Genomic DNA, 22028 nt, shown 5'->3' on the forward strand with positions numbered 1-22028 from the left:
CTCCTTCCAGGTAAGAAATATGAAATCCTGTTATCTGAACAGATAATCTTGGGACAATGTATTTCAAGCAGGCCCAGAAAGTCTGAAGATTTGTCTTTAGTTTTAAAGTCTCTGGAAATCAGATAAATGCAACAAACTTGTTTCTTTCAGTTGCTTACAGGGCTGTCAAATCTACGAAATTGTATATAAACTGAGTTATCATTATGAGCAACCCTAACTTTAAAAACTATCTGTCTATCTGTGGAAATATAGATTTATTGGATTCATGTGAAGATATCAGTGAGACATTTCTCTATGGAAGAAATTTAACTGAACTTTCTCAATAAAACTGCTGAGATTTTGTTTCAAGGAATGTTTTCCTAATACTTTATACGCAAAACTGCAGTAGAACATAATTCTAGTCCAAATTTATTTTTTCCAATCTGACAGCTGAAAGGTAAAGGTTGAAAATGTCTCATTTGAAAAGTCTGCTATGAGGACATAGATTAAAGAGAGCCTCTCATTTATCCCAACAGGATGGCCTTAACCTTTTTATTCCAGACATTAACAGTGGCAGAAAATGAAGTTATAAAAGACTGAATGCAAAAGAAAAACAATAAAATATAAAAAAAGAACACCTACACTGGAGAATACTGTGAAAAGTTAATAATGTATTGTCAAATTCTTCTCTAAGCTAAAATGGAGCGCTCAGTGCACTACAAAGTTTCAAGTTTCATGTGAACTAAATGTAGGAGTTTTAGGAATTAGGGATCTCATGAGAGGATAATATTCTTGCCAGTGCTTGACTGTATTTTTAAAAAAATTTAATGACTCTACTATTAACTATAGGCCCCTGAATGTAATGAATCACTTGGAAATGTGATGGAGCTATATAAGTAAGAAATTATTCCAGTATTTACAACAATTGCATCTCAAATATAACCACAGCATGTAAAATTTCTGTGAATAACTAATCTCTACAACAAAATTCATCACAGGAGCATTTGATGGTCATCAGAATCAATGGAATTTCACTGATGATAATTTATATATTAAAAGACAGAAGAAAGACATTTGCCATTTTCAGCAAGATTATGTTGTGTGGATTTTTCTTTTATTCTTCCCCCTGCAACATTTATATCTGAGTGTTTCTAAGACTAGTGTCCTGCAACAGATGCTGCCAGCAATACTGAATACTTTCAATTAGTAGTTCTCTACTTCTCTGGTAGCTAAGCAACTGACCTGTGGTGAAGAATACATAATGATCTTGTGCATATCCACCTTAGAGTATCAGGGAGAGCTAGACTTCAAAACATGGGTTTGTTCTCCCATATTGATGACTTTGGCTTAGCCTTCTGTGAATTATAAAGTGTATTTACTCTGTGCTTAATGTAAATAGGTCAAAAACATAAATAAGAAGCTGTGTACGTATGTGGCTTTGTTTCCCCATTCATTGAAATTACCATGCTGTTAGCAAGCAAACATACAGAACTCTATAAAATTAGGGTAAATAAGGATTTGATGTCATCAATATACAATCATAATTAACTACATAACAATATTTTTGACTTTCCTTTTTAACAATTTGGAGTAATATGGTCTTGTTAATAAGGCAGTGTTTACTGAATGGGAATTTGAGAAAAAACAGCAGCTGGCACGGATTTAATCCACATAAAAGAGAGGCTCCTAGTTGTCAGGGGGATGGTAGCATGAGAAAAATAGCTGAGAAAAATAACCTTATCCTTTGTAAAGCCTTCCAGTACATTGAATCTGTACCTCAGAGTTGGCCAGGACTTACTAGAATCCCAGATTCTAGAAAATGCCTGAGCAGTTTTCTCCCCTCAGCTTTGTTTGATCAGAGGACTTGCTTATTCAGGTCCAATGAAATTTTCACACTCTTAATCCATTTATTTATCACCTATGGGAGACTGAACAATGCAAGAAGAATTGGGAGGGTCTTACATATAAAGAAAACCACAGAAAGTCTTTAAAAACCCTGGCCAAAAAAACTCAAAAAAAAATCCAAAAGAAGCAGAATAAAACCATTATATATTACTGGGAAAACATTGCAGTGGTCTAATTAGACCAGATAGAAAACATAAGAACACTTTGGCCAACAGAGGTAATCCAAGTTTTGTGAAAACATGAAATTTTAAAGGTGAAGCTAGTTGTCAAAAATCAGTCTGGCTCAGCAGTCAATTTTGCAGAGCTTTAAAGAGTGTTTGGGTCAAAGTGTTTGGGTTTTGGTTTAGGTCAAAACATTCTTCAAGATAAAGAGCATGTTACACTAACTGAAATTATTTGGAAAGTTCTCTAAGATGTTTGTATCAGTCATGAAAAGTATTCACCTTTCATATAGTGTTTCAGCAGCTCTCCTTTTTCAGTCAGCTCAAGTCTCCAGGGAGATTTTAGGAATTGTAATCTGCTGTAAAATTAATTTGAAGGGAAGAGAAAATGTGTGTTGTCAGAAAGACTGGAGAAACTAACATTTACCTAATGGAAATCTGGGAGAATGTCTGCAATAGTTCATGCTTCAGATTAGCTGTATTTATATTTCTTTTGGAATAACTTTTTATTTTTTTTTTTTTAAATCACAATTATCCTACCAGTCATTAAAATACCCTAATAATGACAGCTATAAGTTTGTAGTGAGTTGATCCTGGCTGGACATCTGCTACCCAACAAAGCTGCACTGTCACTCCACTCCTCAGCTGTACAGGGTAGAAAATAGAGAACTAAAGGTTTGCAGGTTGAGGCAAGGACAGGAAGAGAGCACTCACACAATTATAGTTACAGGCAAAATAGACTCAACTTGAGGAAATTAGTTTCAATTACTGCCAATCAAATCAGAGTAGAACAACAAGAAATAAAATCAAATCTTAGAAACCCTTGAACCCACCCTTCCCTTCTCCCCAGGCTCAACTTCACTCCCAATTTCTCTATGTCCTTCCCGCCAGTGGCACAGCAAAGATGGGCAATGGGGATGTGATCAGTTCATCACACTTTTTCTCTGTGTCTCCTTCTTCCTCAGTGTAAGGACTACTCAAACTCTTCTCCTTCTCAGTGAAGGAACTGAGAGATGGAGAAGCCAGTGTGGGTTCCTATCTCTATGGGTCCTGCCAGGACCCTGCTTCCCACTGGGTCACAGCCTCCCTCGGGCATCCACCTGACCTGCTCTGACATGGGGTCCTGCTCACAGAAGACATCACTGTAGCTCCCCCCAAAAAACAAACCAACCTTGCTTAACATTTATTTATTGAAACACACACTATCTGTAAAGTCTTCTTACTGTATGCTACAATTGCAATTTCCTACGAAGAGTGTCAAAACTGGTTTGTTTGACTTTTCAAGGTGTACATGTTCAGAGCTATAATGTAATTTACTAGCTTTACCTAAGTTTGCAAAAAAATACAGCATGTACTGAAATTAAAAAAATAAACCAGAAAACAATCAAACAAGCAAAATAAAACTGTTTATTAATGATATTGTCTTTTTACAAATAAAATATATTCAGCCCATTAGGTGAATAAAATGTCCTCAGGAACTGTCAATGTCAAACTGTATATGTCAATAGCTTGGTAAGATTTTAAAGCCTCTACAGAAACCAGAAAACAACAGCGTTTTCCTTGGCTTGGCTCTGAGACAGCCTTGATTATCATTTTTGCATCACAACATCTTTACAGATAGTTACTGTACAATTGAAATAAAATATCTGTTGTCATGTACTGTCTTTTAATATTTGTGGATATCAGAATCTACAAACCCACAAAAAAACCCCAGTGTAACTAAGTACTCAAATTCAATAATTAAAAAAAATGAAATAAATTCAAAAGTCAGACAGTCTAAGATGGCTTTCACTATACAGTTAAATAAAAATCTCAAGTTCCTCTCTGCAAAAGCAATCTGAAGTTATATGGGCTTGTAAAAATATTGAATTATTAAAATAAATCATCTGAAAAATTATTTTCTAAAGCAAGTAATTTTCTATATCTTAAAGCAGAGTATTTAATTTGGGAACAATGATATAAAAAACTTCTAAAAGATAGATAGATCTGGATTCTATTTCAGTCTGGGACTGAGAGTCCCTCTGTGATGTGAGGAGAATAGAGGAGAATAAATAAATCATGTGGTCGGTCTCCCTTAACAACTGTAGCTTACTGCATTGGTCTCATACTTTTTCAACAGTGATGGATATAGGATATGTTAAATAAAAAAAAAAAAAAAAGGGGTGGTAAGGGTACCTCGACTGCTCCTACTGCTCCTGCCTTAAACAGAGAAGAATTTTTCCTTTCTGTGAAGGAAAGTGTTACCTTGTTGAAAGAACTTTGTCTGACTCCTGGAAGTCTTTGAAGTGTGATGGTGGAAGAGGAACAAAGTGGAACAAGTACTATGATAGAGTGAAGGACTTTTTTAAAAAAAAGAAAAAAGGAGAGAGGAAAAAAATCAGCAGCCAGTTAGGGGAAGAAGAGTGGAGAAGAAAAGCAGATAGAAAAATAGTCTGTATATGTATAATTGCAAGTAGAATGCAAAGGATCCTATATCTTATATAAAATCTCATTTACAATTATATACCACTTTAATAAATTTTGTTCTCATTTTTGCTTTGAGTACTTCTAATTTTAGGGCTCATATTTTGGTATTTTATTAAGTATGAAGAACATAATTAATGCAATTCTGCCACATGTCACAGCCACTGTGAACGCTATCAGCCTGTTTCCTCCACAATGGATGTTTAGCCAGAAGGATGTGGCTGTCTGCCTTACAGTGTGCAGATCCCTTCCTTTCTCCACCTGCTCTGACCATGACAGGTGTCACAGTGTTTCTCAGGGTTGTGCTGTTGAATAGTAAACCATGGTAGTACTCTATGCTACATCATATTATAGCACCCTACAAGAATGATCTGTTCAGTAGTCATTCAGAGGTTGGGAATGAAGAACCTAAAACATAAAATGCCTTCCCAATTTGATACACATTTTCCTAAATTTAAACCAAGTTACGGGGAAAGTAGTGGCTAATAGACATTTCTGATTCATGAGGATGTTGGAGTTGAACATGTCTATTGTTGGCTCAGGATGACAATTTTTTCCAACAGACTTATACACCAGGAGCAATCACAGATCAGCAGTGCTAGATGAGCTGCAGGAGGAAGTTGCAATCAGAGGAAAGGGAAAATTTGGATTAGAGCTACATTAGCTATAAAAATAATGTTCTTACATGTCTACATAATATACATATAATATATATAATATAATATAATATAATATACATGTCTACATAATGGGTTGGAATGAACCATACATACATCTCCATTCACAAATACATCCAGATGTGATGACAACTTCCAGAGAATAAGAAACTATCTGTAAAAGTCATTATTGTGAATTTCAAAGTGCTTTCTTAAAAAGTTATGATATTAAACAGAATTTTTTAGAGTCTCCTGCTTGGTTACTGCAACAGCATCCCTCAAAGTCTTAAACTTCACTTCCCATTCATTACCACTTCAAGGTGGTTTTGTTCTTGTGATGTCTGAGTGTTTGTCATGGTTTAAGTCCAAGCAGTAAGCAAGGCCCAAGAAGCTGCTCACTCACTACCCCACTATCAAGATTGGGCTGGGTGAATTGGAGGGGTAAAAGCTGGAAAAATGAAAAAGCTGGGTTGAGTCAAAGACAATTTAATAGCAAAAGCAAAAGCAGCACACACAAACAAAGGAGAACAAGGAATTAATTCACTACTTCCTATGGACACGAAGGTGGTCAGCCATCTCTGGGAGAACAGGGCCCCATCACATGTAATGGTGACTTGGGAAGACAAACACCAACACTCCAAACATCCCCCTCTTCCTCTTTCCCACCAACTTATGTGCTGAGCATGATGCCACATGGTCTGGAATACCCCTTTGGTCAGTTGAGGCCACCTCTCCTGGCTGTGACAGGCTGCTCTCCCAACCTCCCATGTACCTCCAACTTCCCCCCAGCATGGCCGTACAAGAAGCAGAAAAGGGCTCGTCTCTGGGTAAAACATGCTCAGCAATAACTAATTCCATTTTGTGTTCTACACAAATCCAAAACACAGCCCCACACTAGCTGCTGAAGAAAGTAAACCCCACCTCAGCCCAAACCAGCACACTAATTCATTATTTTTAATTGCTCCTGCAAGACTGTATTATTACATATGCTTATAAGAAACCTTGTTTTCAGAGTATGAAGAAATCAAGAAAGGAAGTATGAACTATTTGTTGCAGGTAAGTGCAGGAGCAGTGGTTTAGATATTCTGTATACAGGCCAGCTCAAGATAGGTCTGTAATATATAAATGACAGCAGTACTTTTAAAGTCTGTAGAAGGAAGAAAATTAAAAGCTTCCTCCTGAAGAAGGATAAGATGAATTCTGAATATGGTCTCACAAATATTCTGTTTCCAGAAAGCTGCCTGTGTCTCCAGAAAGGGTATTCTGCTCAGAGAGCAATCCTTTCAAAGAAGATATTGATTTCACAATCTTATGCAGTATCCCAACTACTTTTGCTGCATGAACCAGATAGCAAAATCTCTTGAGTTCTATGGCAGACATAAAAGTGGTGTCTCTACATGGAATAAATATATTGCTACACATTATTTATTTCCTTGTATTAAACCTTTTTCTGGCTTTAAAAGAGTTTTCAAGGTATTTGATACATGAGGTCTTAATTTCCCTTCACCTAAAGTAGGAGTACTAGCAGTGGAGTATCCAGCAGTCTGTATAAATCAGGCAGCTGCAGGAAGTTGCTGTGTTGCCTGTTACTGTGAGACCCTGTCATTACTGTTAATGGAAAAATTTCTAGACCAGGAACTTGTTTGGTGTTGTGATGTTGTTTTGTTTTTGGTGTGAGGAATTGTTTCGTAGATGTGAATGATGTGATTGAACTTTGTGAAGATTGTGTGATGAATGTGGATTTTTCTGACAAATTTTAAATATGTGATTCACAGAGGCAAGGTGTGGAATAGTGTTTGCACCTCAAGGTGTTGGTAGCAGGGAGCTAGAGGAGTGGCTTCTGAAAGAAACTGCCAGAAGGTTCCCTTACATTTGACAGAGCCAGTGCCAGCCATCTCCAAGGCAGACCCACTGCTGGCCAAGGCAGAGTCCAATGGCAACTCTGGGTGTAACAGTCAAAAAGAGGGTGGGGATGGGAGGTAAAGGGTGTATGGACAACTTCAGCCAGAGAGATGAGTGAGAATGTGTGAGAGAAACAACTCTGCTGGCACCAAGGGGAGTAAAGGAGGAGGAGGAGGAGGAGGAGCTCTAGGAACCAGAGATTCCCCTGCAGCCCATGGTGAGGCAGGTTGTGTCTCTGCACCTCATGGAGCCCCAGGAGGAAGCAGAGGTCCACCTGCAGCCTGTGGAGAACCCCATGTCAGACTGGGTGGATCTGTCCAAAGGAAGATGTAACTGTGAGAAGCCCAAGCTGGATCAGGTCCTTTGTAGGGCCGTGTGGCCCCATGGAGAGAGGAGCCCATGGTGGAGCATGTTTGCTGGCAGGACTTGTGACCCTGTGGGAAACCCACTGATGGAACTGCTCCTGGACTGCATCCTGTGGAAGGGACCCATGCTGGAGCAGTTTGTGAAGAATTGAAGCCTGTGGGTAGGACTCCTGTTGGAGAAGTTTGTGAAGGAGTCCTTCTTCTGAGGAGAAAGCAGTGACAATGTGTGTTGAACTGACAACAACATTCCCCATCTGCCTGCACTGCTGTTGAGAAAGAGGTAGAGAATTTAGAAATTTGAGCCTGGAAAGAAGGGAGGGGTGGGGGAGAGATGTTTTTGAAGATTTGTTTTTAGTTCTCATTAGCTTTGTCTGATTTCATTTGCACTAAATCAAACTAATTTCCCCACACTGAAACTGTTTTACCTGTGACAATAATTTGCAAGTGATCGTTTCTGTTCCTGTCCCGTGAACCTTTCCTAATATTTCCTCTCCCTCTGTCCAGCAGAGGAGGGGACTGAGAGGATGGTTTTTTGGGCACTTGTTGTCCAGCCAGGGTCAACCCATCAGAACCCTGCTCTTTCATACTATATAATCCAGGGGAAAGGATATCTCAGTATCAATCAATCATTGACAATCACCTCAACTGAAAATGTCTCTAGGGGATAGTATGTGGCATAGACATGTTTTATTTACATTTACACAATTATTAACTTTTATTTTATGTTCAAAAAATATAACTTTTGCTTTTCAGTAGATTTGGGAAATTTCCAAAAATATAATAAAGACCAAATTATTTTCAAACTTAATACATTAGGTGACCATGCAGATATCTCATTATCTAGAACAGTCAGATATTTCATTAGGTTTTTGTGTTTAATTTTAAGCTATTTTTATTTACTAATGCTAAAATATGTAATTGTGGAGGTGAAACACAGTGGACTAATTATTATTATTGTTATTATTGTTTTTTGTTATATTTTCATGTGTATCATGGTAAAGTCAGTTATATATTACCTACTATGAAAGCAAACTATTTTATATGCAGATTTAAGGTAATGGGCATTCAACTTTAAAAAAATGGTTCTGATACCCTGTAGCTTCTCAATAATAGTATGCTCTTACAATACAACAGAAAAGGATGGATTATAGGTTTTTCAATTTGCATCAAGCATATTAATTGCAGAGTAGGATTTCCACATAAAATATCAATGTACTGGAACAAACTGTTAATGTACCAGAATATGAACACTTACATTCATTTCTTGAGATTTAAAAGCAATCTTCTTTTTCATATATCTGAAAAGTATTTTTTTAAAGTCTGCTAATGAGAACATCGTAACCAATGTTTTCTGAAAACCTTAATTAGCTTAAGTGTTAATAGTGATTTCCTAGTCATTGTACTGGCAAACAGTACAACAAGCTATTAAGGAAAGAAAATAATTTACAGGGTATGGAAAAACTTTAATGCAGTTTTTAAGAAATGTGTCATGGAAGATCAACTTTATGTTGGATTAGAAGAGAAGCATTGAATTCAAGTTTACTTGTTTGGGGTTGATTTTTGTTGCTCTGGATTTTGTGTGTTTTGGTTGGTTGTTTTTTTTTCCCCCTTGGAGAAGATATTCCTAGACTAATAAAAATGTACTTGGAAATTAAGTTCTGCTGGGAATTTGCAAAGAGTTTTTAATGATACAGAATAGCAAATGTATAGTTTATGTATCATCTAATTTGTTTGAATTGCACACAAAGAATCCAAGAAAATTGTTTCCAAAGGTAATAATAGTACTAAAAATTTTGTTGTATAAAAGGAAAACAATTCTTTAAGAGCAGGTAAGTAAAGAGTCATGATTCTTAACAGTACAAAAGGGGTTGTTTACAACCATTATCTTGTTATTAATACACCTGGGCAAGTACATATCTTCTCAGTCACTTTCAAATACTAGACTATAACTGCTTAAAAAGATGCAAATTAATTCCTTCTTTGTTTATGCAGTTTTGTTTTATGACTGCTCTGTTTCACACTACTAATCTTTAATGGGCCTTCAATTTCTTTTTCCTTTTTCCTTAAAACAGCAAATGAATGCAGGTCCTTCCTTTTAAATCCAGACAGAAAGAGAAAAAATATTTAAGTTTTCATGCCACAGCTGCAGGCTGTGAATTATCCCACTAGGGAAGAGTGGAAATACCACCCACATAATCCAACAAGTGGTTTGATTCATTTTGTGTCTGAAGCAATCGTTGTGGTCTTACAAAGCTGAAATGAGTTTCCTTTGCAATCTTCACAGGATAAAAAAATGAAAATATCTTCCTTACAGGCTCAAAGCAAGATCCCACTTTTTAATTTATTTTTACTCCTATTTATCATTTTTTATTTTTCTTAGTTTCTCACTACTTTGCAACTGCCTTACTTTACATATAATGGAATTGAATATGAGACAGGATATAAAGGAGAGCCAAGCAATCTCTTCCCAGGCCTATCAATCCCAGCTGAACTTGTGACAAGTGCTTTGGTTAGTGTCTGAGAACCAGATATAAGGGACTTTGCAGAGCTTGTTTTTAAGGATCCTATTTGTTCCAGGACAGTTAGAAAACCTTCCTGTCTCACAGACATGAGGAGTTAGTTGCCATCTGTTTAACATCCCAGAAGAAGCCACTGCCTAGGGTTCTCTCTAAATATGCAGGACTCCACTCAGTATGCATAGGCACTATGTAGCTTCCTACAGATCATCAATAGTGAATAATGAAGAGAGAGAGATTAAGTTCTGCCTTTTAGGTTCTTTACTCAAGGCTGTAGGGAGGTTTTTTCCTCTTGGGATCCTAATGCTTGAATTTTAGCTTGGAGAACTTTAAAGTGCTCTGGATATATGTGTGTATGTATACATATATATATATTTTTTTTTTAATTTTTTTTTTTTAGATGAGCTGGATAAAAGATTTAAAAGTTCAGCTACTGACAGATGAAATGATGACTGCAGTAAAAGTTAGCTGGTTGCAGTTCTGTCCAGAAACAGTCCTTTAGTCCTTTCTATTGCCTCAAAATATTCATACATTTGCTGTCCATTCCTTCATACAGTGATGTAGTATTTATTAGGACAAGAGGACAGAAGGAAGGACAGAAGGCAAAGGGGGAAGGGGGGAAAGAAAGAAAGGAAAGAAAGAAAGGAAAGAAAGGAAGAAAGGAAGAAAGGAAGAAAGGAAGAAAGAAAAAGAAAGAAAGAAAGAAAGAAAGAAAGAAAGAAAGAAAGAAAGAAAGAAAGAAAGAAAGAAAGAAAGAAAGAAAGGAAGAAAGGAAGGAAGAAAGGAAGGAAGGAAGAAAGAAAGGAAGAAAGAAAGAAAGAAGAAAGAAAGGAAGAAAGAAAGAAAGGAAGAAAGAAAGAAAGAAAGAAAGAAAGAGAAAGAAAGAAAAAGAAAGAGAAAGAAAGAAAAAGAAAGAAAGAAAAAGAAAGAAAGAAAGAAAGGAAGGAAGGAAGGAAGAAAGAAAGAAAGAAAGAAAGAAAGAAAGAAAGAAAGAAAGAAAGAAAGAAAGAGAGAAAAAGAAAGAAAGAAAGAAAGAAAGAAAGAAAGAAAGAAAGAAAGAAAGAAAGAAAGAAAGAGAGAAAGCAAGCTGGTTGGTTTGAATTCTTGCTTGATGAGAGTGGAATTAAATAGATGTTTTTATCAGATGGACTAGCTGATTTTTGTAGGTCCCTTCCAACCTGGACTATTTTATTCCATCTCTCCAGTGGATATCATGGACATGAGATTAGTGCTTCTGATGTACATGAAGTAGAAATTGCTGTTGAATGTTTAAGGTGTGTGAGCAGGTTCACTTTGAAAACACTTTCCAGATCAAAACTCTCAGCTGAGTTGGATCCCTGCATGAATGATTTCAGGATCCTGACCAAGCTTTGGGCTGGGTGGTGTAGTAATCTTCTCAGTTCTGTCAAGAACTTGTAAGGATGTGGAAAAGCTCATCTCTTAATCTGATTTCAGAAGTCTTCATCATAAAAGGCTTATACATTTCAGATGCAAGTAAAGATTTGAACTAAAGAATATAATTTAATTTTAATTTCATTTTACTTTTAAATAGTAAAAAAATCTAATATTTCAATAATATATTACTGTAATTTTTCTCTACATTGAAACAGATTTAAATTCAAGTTATATTAAATACCATTCTACATATTTCATCACATCTCTATGTGCTTAAATTCATGTGTGTTTCAGATCTAAAACCTTGATAAATGCTTATTCTAGTGACAGCAGAAATATGGCTCAGAATTCAGTGAACTCACACAAATTTTGCTGAGACCAGTGAAGTTCTAAAGAGATATGGGCAGTATTTAATAACTTTAGACATATGTAATGAACTTGTAGTCATCATTGTTTTAAGATTCTATCAAAAAAGGTAAAAATGAAAAAAATACATGTCAGCTTACCACTTTTTAATTTACTCATAAATCATAGCCTTAGCTGTATTTTGTTATGTATATTTAGGAGCTGTAATCTCTGAAAAGCTTGCCAGGCCTTGCCTGTGAACTCACACTAATAGGCATCCTAAACAGAAAAGGAACCTGAATACAGGGGAAATAACTGTTCTGAGAGCTCTGGCATGGTCCTCGTTGCCAGGGAAACCTCTTCTTTGTCTCTACGTGTTCAGAATGGCTGCCTCATTAGACACTGAACCTGATCATCACACTGCACTACCAGGAGAAAAAAAATAAGGAAGAGGAGATGCTAAGAGTTCCACAAATCTTTAAGAAAATGCCAAGAATAGGGGTAATCTTAAATAAATCTATGTGTAGCTATTATCATAATTATGTTCTGTAAGGGTAAATCTGTCCAGGCTGCTTCTTTCCACATTTATTTGCAGGTGGAGGTGAGCAATTCCGGATTTTCTTTTACTGAATAAAAAGAGAAAAAAGAGAAAAAGGAAAAAGAAAAAAAGAATGTCAACACAAACTGGTGAATTGCATATTTTATCTAAAAAATGTCTTACTTTTAAATATTGAAAAACATCAATTTAATAAGGTCATTCTGCTTATTTAACTGCCTGAGACATTGTTTCAGCATTTCTATAGCAGATTTTATTCATGGAGTCAGAAGCATAAAATGTCAGGGAAAAACCTGTATAGGTGCATTTATTACTCTGATCATAAAGAGGAGTGGTGAAAAAATAATAAAACTTGAAAATATATAGTGACAGGAGAGTTACTTTATGTTTACTACTAAGTTTTAATCAAGATACTAAAAACAGCACCACATAAACTTCTGAAGTGCAGAACTGGATGCAGTTTCAAGGCATTACTCATTGGCAATAAAACTGTGAACCCAAGGTCCCTCAGGAGCTCAGCTCCTGACCTTGGCTGATGAGAGAAGCCGTTGAAAACAGAGCCAGAGCTTAACCTCCACCCTCTGTGGTTTATAAATATCAACATAGGAAAGGGATTTTAAAGTCATCGTCCCAACAAGTCTGTTCTCTCAAAAGAAAAATGAAATCCAAATCACAGGTGAAATAGTTAAGGAATGCCCGACTTTACTCTTATTTATGAAGAGAGAAAGTGACCCAGCTAGACCTTTTTTCCCTTATTTTTCCTTGACTGGGCCAGATGTTTAACTAAGTTGTTAGGTTCAAAAACAAGAGAGAGCCTGACCAGGTGGTCTGGGATTAACTGGTAGCTTTCCAAGAGCATAAAGAAATTATATGAACTAGATTTACATGTACCTGGAGCAATTTTCCTTCTTAGTAAGTGATAAGCTATGCTGAATCTCTGACGTTGCCTAAGTAACAGTATTCAAATTAATATATTTTCTTTTTTTAAAGAATGCCTTTTATCTAACAAACATTTCAGGGATTTTTTTTCCCTCCTCTGGGATAATATTGCTGAAAGAGGACTTGCAGACTGCAGTTAGAAGAAAAGAGGAAAGAAATGGCTGAATGTAATCTCCCATCCACTACATGGCAAGGACACAGTTCCTCTCCTTGTAAAGTATTTCTTTTCAGTTCCATGTGAAATGTTTCCAAAATTCAATGAGAGTTGAGTCATTAATGAGAAATAATTTTTCCAATTGGAGACTTGAGGCAGAGAAAGCTATTCTGGAGTGCTCCTGTAACCACCAGAGTTCTTTCCTTGCTTTATTTTAAACAGTTTCACATAGAGAGGAACTCGAAGAAGATATTTAAAGTTAATATACAAGGCAAGAAGGAGTAGCAGGAATGGTACTAGAATATTACTTGAAGTGGGTCTGATGTGTGGATGTGAATTAAGTGTTCTTTGCACCACTAATTTAATAAATTTTGGTAAATACAAAGAAAGTAAATGGTTCATCTTGGCTTCGCTTTTGAGCAAATACACACAAGGATACCAAGGGTAGAAAAAGAATATTAAAAAACATGGCCCAAATCTTAATGCATCAATGTGTGAGCCTACATGTCTGTCAGAAAAGGTAATTAATTAAAAGATACAGTTATAGCTAGGTAGTAATTATAATCACTCTATTTTATTATGATACAGAAGCAGGCTGGAAATTCTAGGAGCTGCATTTCTAGGTCCTATTTATGTTCTGAGTGCCAGCTTTTCTTCTTGAATTAGTTTCCATTGACATAGTTCTTCTATTAACAGACCCAAAATGCAAAGTCTTGTGTCTCTTCATTATTGAAGGTGAGTTTAGAAAAAATGCTGAAGAGATTTCATTAACCTAAGGATCTCTCAATGCAGAAAGCAGAAAATATTTGAGAAAAAAATTGTTTACTTTTCAGTCCCAAATGCTTTACAGATATATATATATATGTATACTTTCATTCACAAAAGCACAAAAAAAAAAGGAAAAAAAAGGAAGGGAGATGCAAATGCAACTTTTGATCCAGTTTTCTAAAAGTTCTACAAAATATGTACTTAGCAGTGTGTCAATTTTTTTTTCAATATACCAGACTATATAAGGTACCAAATAGTTCATACTCTGTTTTGTATACACCATTGTGAGACCTAAGGAAAGAGTGTTGTCAAAGTTTAATCCCTTAAAATATTACACATCCAGTGTGCATGATGGTGATGGGTGCACAGTCACCACCAGCATCAAAGCAGAAACTTCTGAAACTAAAAATATAAGCACTTCTAGTTGGACCATGAAGGAAAAAGGGGACCTGTACAGACTGCAAAAACCCTTTAGAAGTCTCTAGACAATAGTCCTTCAGTTATCGCTGAGTCCACAAACTGATGCTTGCACATACAAGTCAACCTTTCAATAAAAAACACAAAAGAAGTAAGCAGAAGGGTTGCACCTTTGAGAGTGACTTAAATCACATACAGATGGTCTATTATAGATACCAAATATCCTCATAAGATCCTTGTTCCCATGGTGCAGCATGCATCTTGCTCTCTGATCTCAGCATACGTCAAAGCCCACTGCAAGAAAGAAAGCAGCAGATCAGCTTCATCTTTATCCCATTATTTTTCACATTACAGCATGCACCCCTAAGTAACCAACTAGCAACACTAAATGGGAGCAATGATGCAATTCCTAGGTCTTGCACAAGGCACATGCAGGAAAAGGAATGAGATTGTTTGTTTAAGGGATATAAGAAGTGACAGAAGAAAGACACAGGTCTCTTACCTTAGCTGGTGTTATAAGAACATCGTGAGTACTCATGTTTCTTGTTTGTGTTTCTTTTGTCTCTTGAAAACCCAACTTTAGAGGCATATGCACATCTTCTTGCTAAGGTACCTGAATTAACAGACACAGTGATGGGAATCTAAAAGTTTGTATTTTACTCCAGTGTGAAAATTGCAGTCTATTGTCTCTCTTCTCTATGTCTCTTTTTTGTGAGTATAAGCAACAAAATTAGTTTCTTAAAGTTGGAAAGGTAAATCAGATATATAAACTAGAAATCTGCCTGCCAAATGCTTCTTATTCTACCAGAGCCCCAAGATAACACCCCCCGGATACATGGAATGCAATTTCACTTTTAAAAGGAAGTATTCTAAGCAGTCAATTTATATTTTTAAACACCATATTGTCACTGCAAAATGAAAATCACTGATGACTCTAACAAAAATTTGGTACTGGCAGAGCTACAAAAATAATCTTTCTAAGTCTTGGGACATAGTGTTTATGTAGTCTAACAGCTCTTGTCTCAGCATAACATATATTAAAAATCTAGAACACACTTCAAGGATTATTTTTAGGTTTTTTTTCCTGGTTCAATGGTTTTGCCTTTGAAATTATCTCTGAAACAATAGTATTGCATGCATACTTGTGCCTGTTATCCCAGGTATACTCAAGAATATTTGAAAGGATTAAAAAAGATACTTGCCCTTCTGGGTTAAATGTTTTTAGCTTTACTTGCATTGACATTGCAGGTTGCAGAAAGCCAAAAATTAAATAACAAAAAAAGAAATGAACCTGTTGGTAGCAACCTACCGTTTTCAGTCTTATTTCCAATCACACCGAGACAGAAAGTAGCCCTGACAATTCTGTGACTGCTCCAGCCCATTGTAAACAGGAGGTGGCAGTTCTAGTCTTTGATCCAATATGCTGCAGTGTTATAAAATGGCAGTAACTATAGCTAGGGAAGACAGTTCCACAATATGCAAGCTAAATAGCTTTTCCAAGGCTAGCTGGAGCTGCTTCCCCTTTATTCCCTTTTTGTAGAAAGCTAAAATGTGTCACACAGAGAGAGAAAAAAAAGAATAAAATAGAGCAGCCTTCTGACAGCTCAGAATTGGTACTGTGATAGAGACTCTAGAGCTAACTACACTGCATCCAAGGCTTTTTAATTTTCTTTTCCTTTTTTTTCTTTTTGTTTTGAGTGTGCAAACACGTAAAGATAGTCTTTATAGGGCTTTTGTGGAAAAAAAAAAATCCTCTCTATTCATCTAGCACTCTGTCTCATGCATTAGTTTCAAAATAATTTTTATCTCGGAAAATACTTTTATTCTAAAATACTAAAATTCCACTCAAAAGTAGATCAATAATACCCCTCCCCCAATATACGACAGGTGAAATCTAGTGGGAATGGCTCTAAAATCCAGTTCAGCCTATTCAACAGGCCACTTTTTTTAAATTTCTGATGCCTTTCTGAAATACTGCTGAATTGCTGAGAAGACATTGCTTTATCATTAAAGCAACTTCAGGATGAAGCCTCCTCTGTTGGCTCTAGTTATGGAAAGGAGAGCTTTAACCTGCATGTTATAAAGCCCTATGACAGTAAAGACCAAGGGCAAAGTAGAGCCATTGCAAAGTCTTTCACCGTAGAAAGAAAATAGCAGAGCAAGGGAGATAAAAGGGTGTGAAGGATGCAGTCTGACATCTAAGAGAAACTATACGAGCAAGCATTGTACTTACTGCCTTTTAACCCAGCTCAGTGTCTGATCATGACAAATACCAGGAATCACAGCAGAAATATATTACACAGCCATATTGAGAATTTTATAGAATGCCTGGAAGCTAGGTGGAGGTGAGAACTACTGAAAACACCTGACATTCAGAATCATGCAGAGTAGCACATATCTGCAAGGGGCCAGTTTTTGGGAAATTGTTTAATGTAATTACAAAACAACACGCTTTCTTAGGAAGAATCGTGGGATGCTTCATTTTGATCAAGTAATTTTTGTCTTTGTGCTATTCCACCTACATCATTTCTGTAAGTAACTTCTCTGAATAGAACAACTTCTGTATACTGTGGTGCGTGAAACTAGGACATAATGTCATGGCCATAGATAACAAAATACCATACTGTTCCCATCATGTTGTCCAGTGGGAACTCCTGTAGTCAGAGATTCAGCAGTGTACATTAATCTTCACAGTGTTGTACAAGACATCACAAACTCAATTCCCTTGCATCCTCACAATGGAGTATGTTCCACTGTAGAAAGGTAAGACGTGAGTCTGATGTTGTTAATCAGACAGACACATACTCTGACATGTTTCACAACAGGAAGAGAATACAGATCATGACTTGTAGCTATGGAAAACAATAAGAGTGTTAAGGGCAGTACTGAACTAAGGAAGAAATCTGGTTATAATTGTAAAAGTGTTGTAGAGGCAAGAAAGCAGTACAGTAGTACATATCATTCTGCCAGGATCCTTCTGAGAGATTTAGGAAGCATTTAAGGGATTTACACACAATGAAATTCACTTTAATTACTGTGTATCAGCTGAGCAATGGTAGCAGTCTCCAAGAGTGCCATATGGCAAAATTCAGGTCTGCAACACTGCTTACCCTTCTTTACATTCCAACTTAGCTCTGTTTAATGACATCACATTTACTGAGCACTAGAGGAGCACAGTTGAAGAGGTCAGTGGTTCTTTTGATGTATAGTACCTTAGGCTGTGTTGAACTACATTTCATTGGAGTATTTCCTTAAAAAAGTATTAAGGCAGGGTAAAATCAGCGCTGCATAACCTAATTAGAGGGGACATCCATCAAACCAAACTTCTCACACAGAAGATCCCATGGTAAGAACTACGAGGCTGTGAGAAGACTCACAGATGTTCTGGGTATAAAACGAAAAAAAATAGAGTATGACACAGGTTCTTAAATCTCTGTTCTAGGCAGAGGTATGTGCTTTCCTGTCGGCTACAAAGATCAATCTATTTAAGGTTCTAATTTTATTACATTAAGACATTTTTGTAATCTCCTTTATCCATGAAAAATAAGATCAACCCTCAGCTGCACCACTCACAAGGAGCAGTGTTACTTGTTCATATGAAAGAGATTTGGAGCCAGAACTTGAATTTAATTTCCCTATGTATATGCAAAACCCACATATGCTGGAGCAATTTGAGAGTTTTTTCCCAGTGATTCCACTGAAAATTGTATCACTTTTGCATATTTATCTCAAATTTCCTGGGACTAGAATCTCCATGAATCTCTGTGTTGCATATCCCTGACAAATGCTTGAAGAGCAACCTACAGAGTTAGTCTTTTTTTCTCTCCTCTCTCCCACACTAATATTCTTGCATGGAATAAGCACAGCTCTGTCTCTGAGAATCCTTCATCTTAGATCAGTTAGCACAAGTCTAGTGGTAGTTATGACAGCTGTGTAGACTTGTAGATGTCCCCTGAGAGAGGAAGAAAGATGAAAGCATGGAAACTGAGGCAGACAGAGAGCAATGTGGCAGTTCAGACACTGAAAAGTAATGTGGTATTGATACCTCTCTCAGAAATAAGATTTATAAACCTCTTGTTGAAGTTCAGGTATGTAAACTGTCCTGATAGTTTCAATGAGACTACTGATGAAAAAACTAAAGTGTGTGGTTTGATACCTCCAATAAGAAACAGATTACAACATATGAACTTCACTAGATTTTAAAAATATTTGAAAAAAGCTTGAAAAGAAATACAAAGACTTAAACACACAAACAAATTGCTAGAGCTAAAAAGCCATTCTGTGTCAGTTGAGACACTGTAACTCTTCATAAAAATTCTCTTTCATCACAGAAGTGAATAAATCAAATTATTGCAATTTTGCAAGAGCAGAAGCCCACACATTGACAGGAGAGGAGATGGGAGGAGAGGAGATGAAATTGAAGAGGAAGAGACATATGCAGAGTGAAGAGAAGAAAGAAACTACCTGCCATTCAGAACCAAATAATTGAGAAAAATGTAAAGTATAAAATCCTGGTTTCTGGAAGCAGAGAGACATTACTTCTAGACATGTGAAAAATACTAATCTAAACAAAAAAAGTAAAAGTGGGACAGAGTTCAAGGGCCTGAATCCTATACTAAAAGTTGGATAATCTCACAGTAAACAGCACATTTTTTCTGACTTTTTACCAACTCAGATTTGTAAAATGCTTTTGTATTACTAAAATAATTTTACCTGAGATTTTATTCATCTCCACATTAGATATGAAAATTTCTGTCTTAATTTACTCACTAGGTTTCTACTAGAATTCTATACACAGTGAGCAGATTTGTCTAATAAGTTACAAGAGACATTTTCTTCTGCAAAAACATTGAAATGTCTCTTTTTTTCTTTTAATTTTCTGCTCTTTTTTTTCCCTCTAAACCACATAGAGTCACTGAGTCATTGGGGTTGGAAATGACCACTTAAGTCATTGAGTCTAACTGTTACCTGAGACTGCCATGTTCACCTCTAAATCATGCTTTCAAGTGCCATATCTGCATGCTTTTTCAATACTTTCAGGATGGTTATTACATCACTGCCCTAGGCAAGCTATTCCAATATCTGAACAGCCCTTCATTGAAGATATTTTTCCCAAGATCCAGCCTAAATCTCCTCTGGCTCAATGTGAAGGTATTTCTTCTTGTCCTGTCACCAGCAGCCTGGGAGAAGAGACCAACCCCCATTTCTCTACAGCCTCCTTTCAGGTGTAGAGAGCAATAAGGTCTCCCCTGAGCCTCCTTTTCTCCAGGTCAAACAACCTCCGTTCCCTCAGCTGTTCTTCATGACTTGTGCTCCAGATCCTTCCCCAGCTCTGTTGCTCTTCTCTGGGCACCCTCCAGCCCCTCAGTGTCTTTCCTGCAGTGAGGGGCCCAGAACTGGACACAGGATGAGAGGTGTGGCCTCACCAGTGCTGGGTACAGGGGGACTGATGCTGGCAGGGGGACAATCACTTCTGTAGCGGTGCTGGCCACACTATTGCTGATGCAGGCCAGGATGACATTGAGCTAATGTGTGTGAGGTGTAGATCCTCCCTCACTGCCTCTCTGATCTTGCCAGTTGCATTCTTCTCACTTTTGTCACCAGTTTCGCTTCATTACTCACCATAAAGGTATAATCATACTATTCCTGCTCAGTGTCGTTTGTTCTCACTGAAATGCCAAGTTTGTGCCTGAGATATCAAATGTGTTTTATTCTCTGGATGTCACGGCAAAATTTGAAGCTGGCTTTTCTTAGTTCTGTCAAGAGGAAGGATCAAAGTTGTGGGTTTGTTTTGCTTTACCATTCAATTCTTCATGCAATTTCTAACTATCCTAATTTGTTTATTTCCTGTGAAGGGCTTGTTATGAATTATTTTGTTAAATATATGAGATTGTTGTCTAATTTAAATTAACCTAAACATTTAACCAAGGCAATTATAAAAATGTACATTTTAAGCACAAGTTATTATTCATATAAATAGTTGGGTTTTCTGTTTAAAAGAAGTTTGTAGATACCAAGTTTGTGATAAAAAAGGAAAACTGATGCCTGCAAGTAACTGCAAATATGCAGGCTGCCATTAGCATGGATGAAGCACTGGGAGCAGTGACTTATTTCCCCTTTAAAATATAATAAGAAAAGAGAAAAAATCTTTTGTAGTATATCTTCATCCATTAATCTCTAGCACCAAAACCTCATAAACATGGTGACAGACACAGAGTAATTCTTGTATTTCAAAAAAGGTTAATCAAAAAATACATGAGGTAAAAGTACAGTCAATAAATAATCTTATAAGACTAAACATTGCACTCATCCTTTTCAAGTCACTCATTAGTCATCAACAGTGCCCTCAGTGACATTTTTAATGCATTATTTCAAAGTTCTTTCTTTATTATTGAGAGGGGAACTTTTTTTGACTTATAAAGCTCCATGTATAGTCGAGGTCTGGTTCACCATAAATGAGCAATTTCCCAGCAGACAAGAAACTACTCTGACAGGAACATTAATAATACCTTTGAACATCTACTGCCCCATTTCATTTTTTTTTTTGAGGAGACTTGCAGTTTTATAGGGAAATGCTGAAGAAAAAAAAAAAGGAGAAGGAAAGAAGAGGCAGGAAAGGTTATTTTGTGGCTAAAGCTGGTTGAGTTATTATTGTTTAACATTCCATCTTTTAAATTACTGCTTAAAATTACAATCCTACACCCATTGTTTCAGTTTCAGTAGAAGGAGATGTCTCTTTGCATAACAGGCCATTTTTTTAAGGGTAACATTTCTAAAGATGGTTAAAGGACTTAGGTAGCACTTTGAACCTGAAAGATATTAAATGCTTTTCAGGGATTGTCTAAAATCCCTGGAAATAGCTTAGATAGCCAGGTAATTTTTTGAGTTTCCTTCCTCTGTTCTTGATATCCAACAAACATTAAGAAGTTTAATATAAACATCTAATTTTAAAGGTTTTTCCCTTATGAAAGTAGTGTTCATGTGTTCCTGTTCTTCTGCATTGAAACCATTCACATTGAATTTATACAGCTATTGAATGAGAAGAGATGAAGAGTTGTATTCTTCTTTACAATCTAAGAATTTAAAAATCTTAATTTTCACAAACTTTTAAATTACTTAAGTCATAGAGCCTTATTTTTCAAAATGTCCCCATCTATGAATAGTTTGTCCTATTTAAAGTTACCATTTGGCTGTAATATTATTCATAGAATGTATTTGATCTATTCATACTTTAGCTATTCACACAGGAGATCTGCTTTTCAGGTGTTTGATGGCAGTCCTACAAGGACTCTAATGACAAATATCCAAATGTTAATGATTAATAAATCAGTTATGCAGTTTCAGAAAAATAATCTGCTCAGTGTATTAAATAAATTGAAGAAACTTTAAAATTGGGAATATAGAAGAGGCCAAATACTTGTAAATTGTTAAATGCAAAATTAATTTTCTAACCACTGTAAAAAATAAATAAAGATGAAATACAGTGTATTCATACAAAATAAGAATG

General features: G+C 36.3%; 2 long non-coding RNA genes across 7 annotated transcripts in view; one reads left to right on the forward strand and one right to left on the reverse strand.

Moving 5' to 3' along the window:
* Window positions 1-22028, forward strand: part of LOC139589997 (uncharacterized) — a 144557-nt gene that overhangs the window by 31798 nt on the left and 90731 nt on the right. The gene's annotated exons all lie outside the window — the stretch shown is intronic.
* On the reverse strand, window positions 3430-16102 carry LOC139589996 (uncharacterized). Of its 6 annotated transcripts, none has more exons than XR_011679186.1 (4): window positions 15831-16102; window positions 15024-15134; window positions 14692-14815; window positions 3430-12313 (listed from the first exon to the last, which is right to left on the reverse strand). It is a non-coding gene; the product is annotated as an uncharacterized lncRNA (long non-coding RNA). The 6 variants fall into 6 exon arrangements; XR_011679187.1 differs by having other exon boundaries at window positions 3430-13575; window positions 14718-14815; window positions 15831-16096; XR_011679185.1 differs by having other exon boundaries at window positions 14718-14815; window positions 15831-16091.

This window comes from Agelaius tricolor, unplaced genomic scaffold, assembly GCF_023055355.1.
Source record: "Agelaius tricolor isolate 1412-34295 unplaced genomic scaffold, bAgeTri1.0.p SCAF_5, whole genome shotgun sequence".
NCBI classification, from domain to species: domain Eukaryota; kingdom Metazoa; phylum Chordata; class Aves; order Passeriformes; family Icteridae; genus Agelaius; species Agelaius tricolor.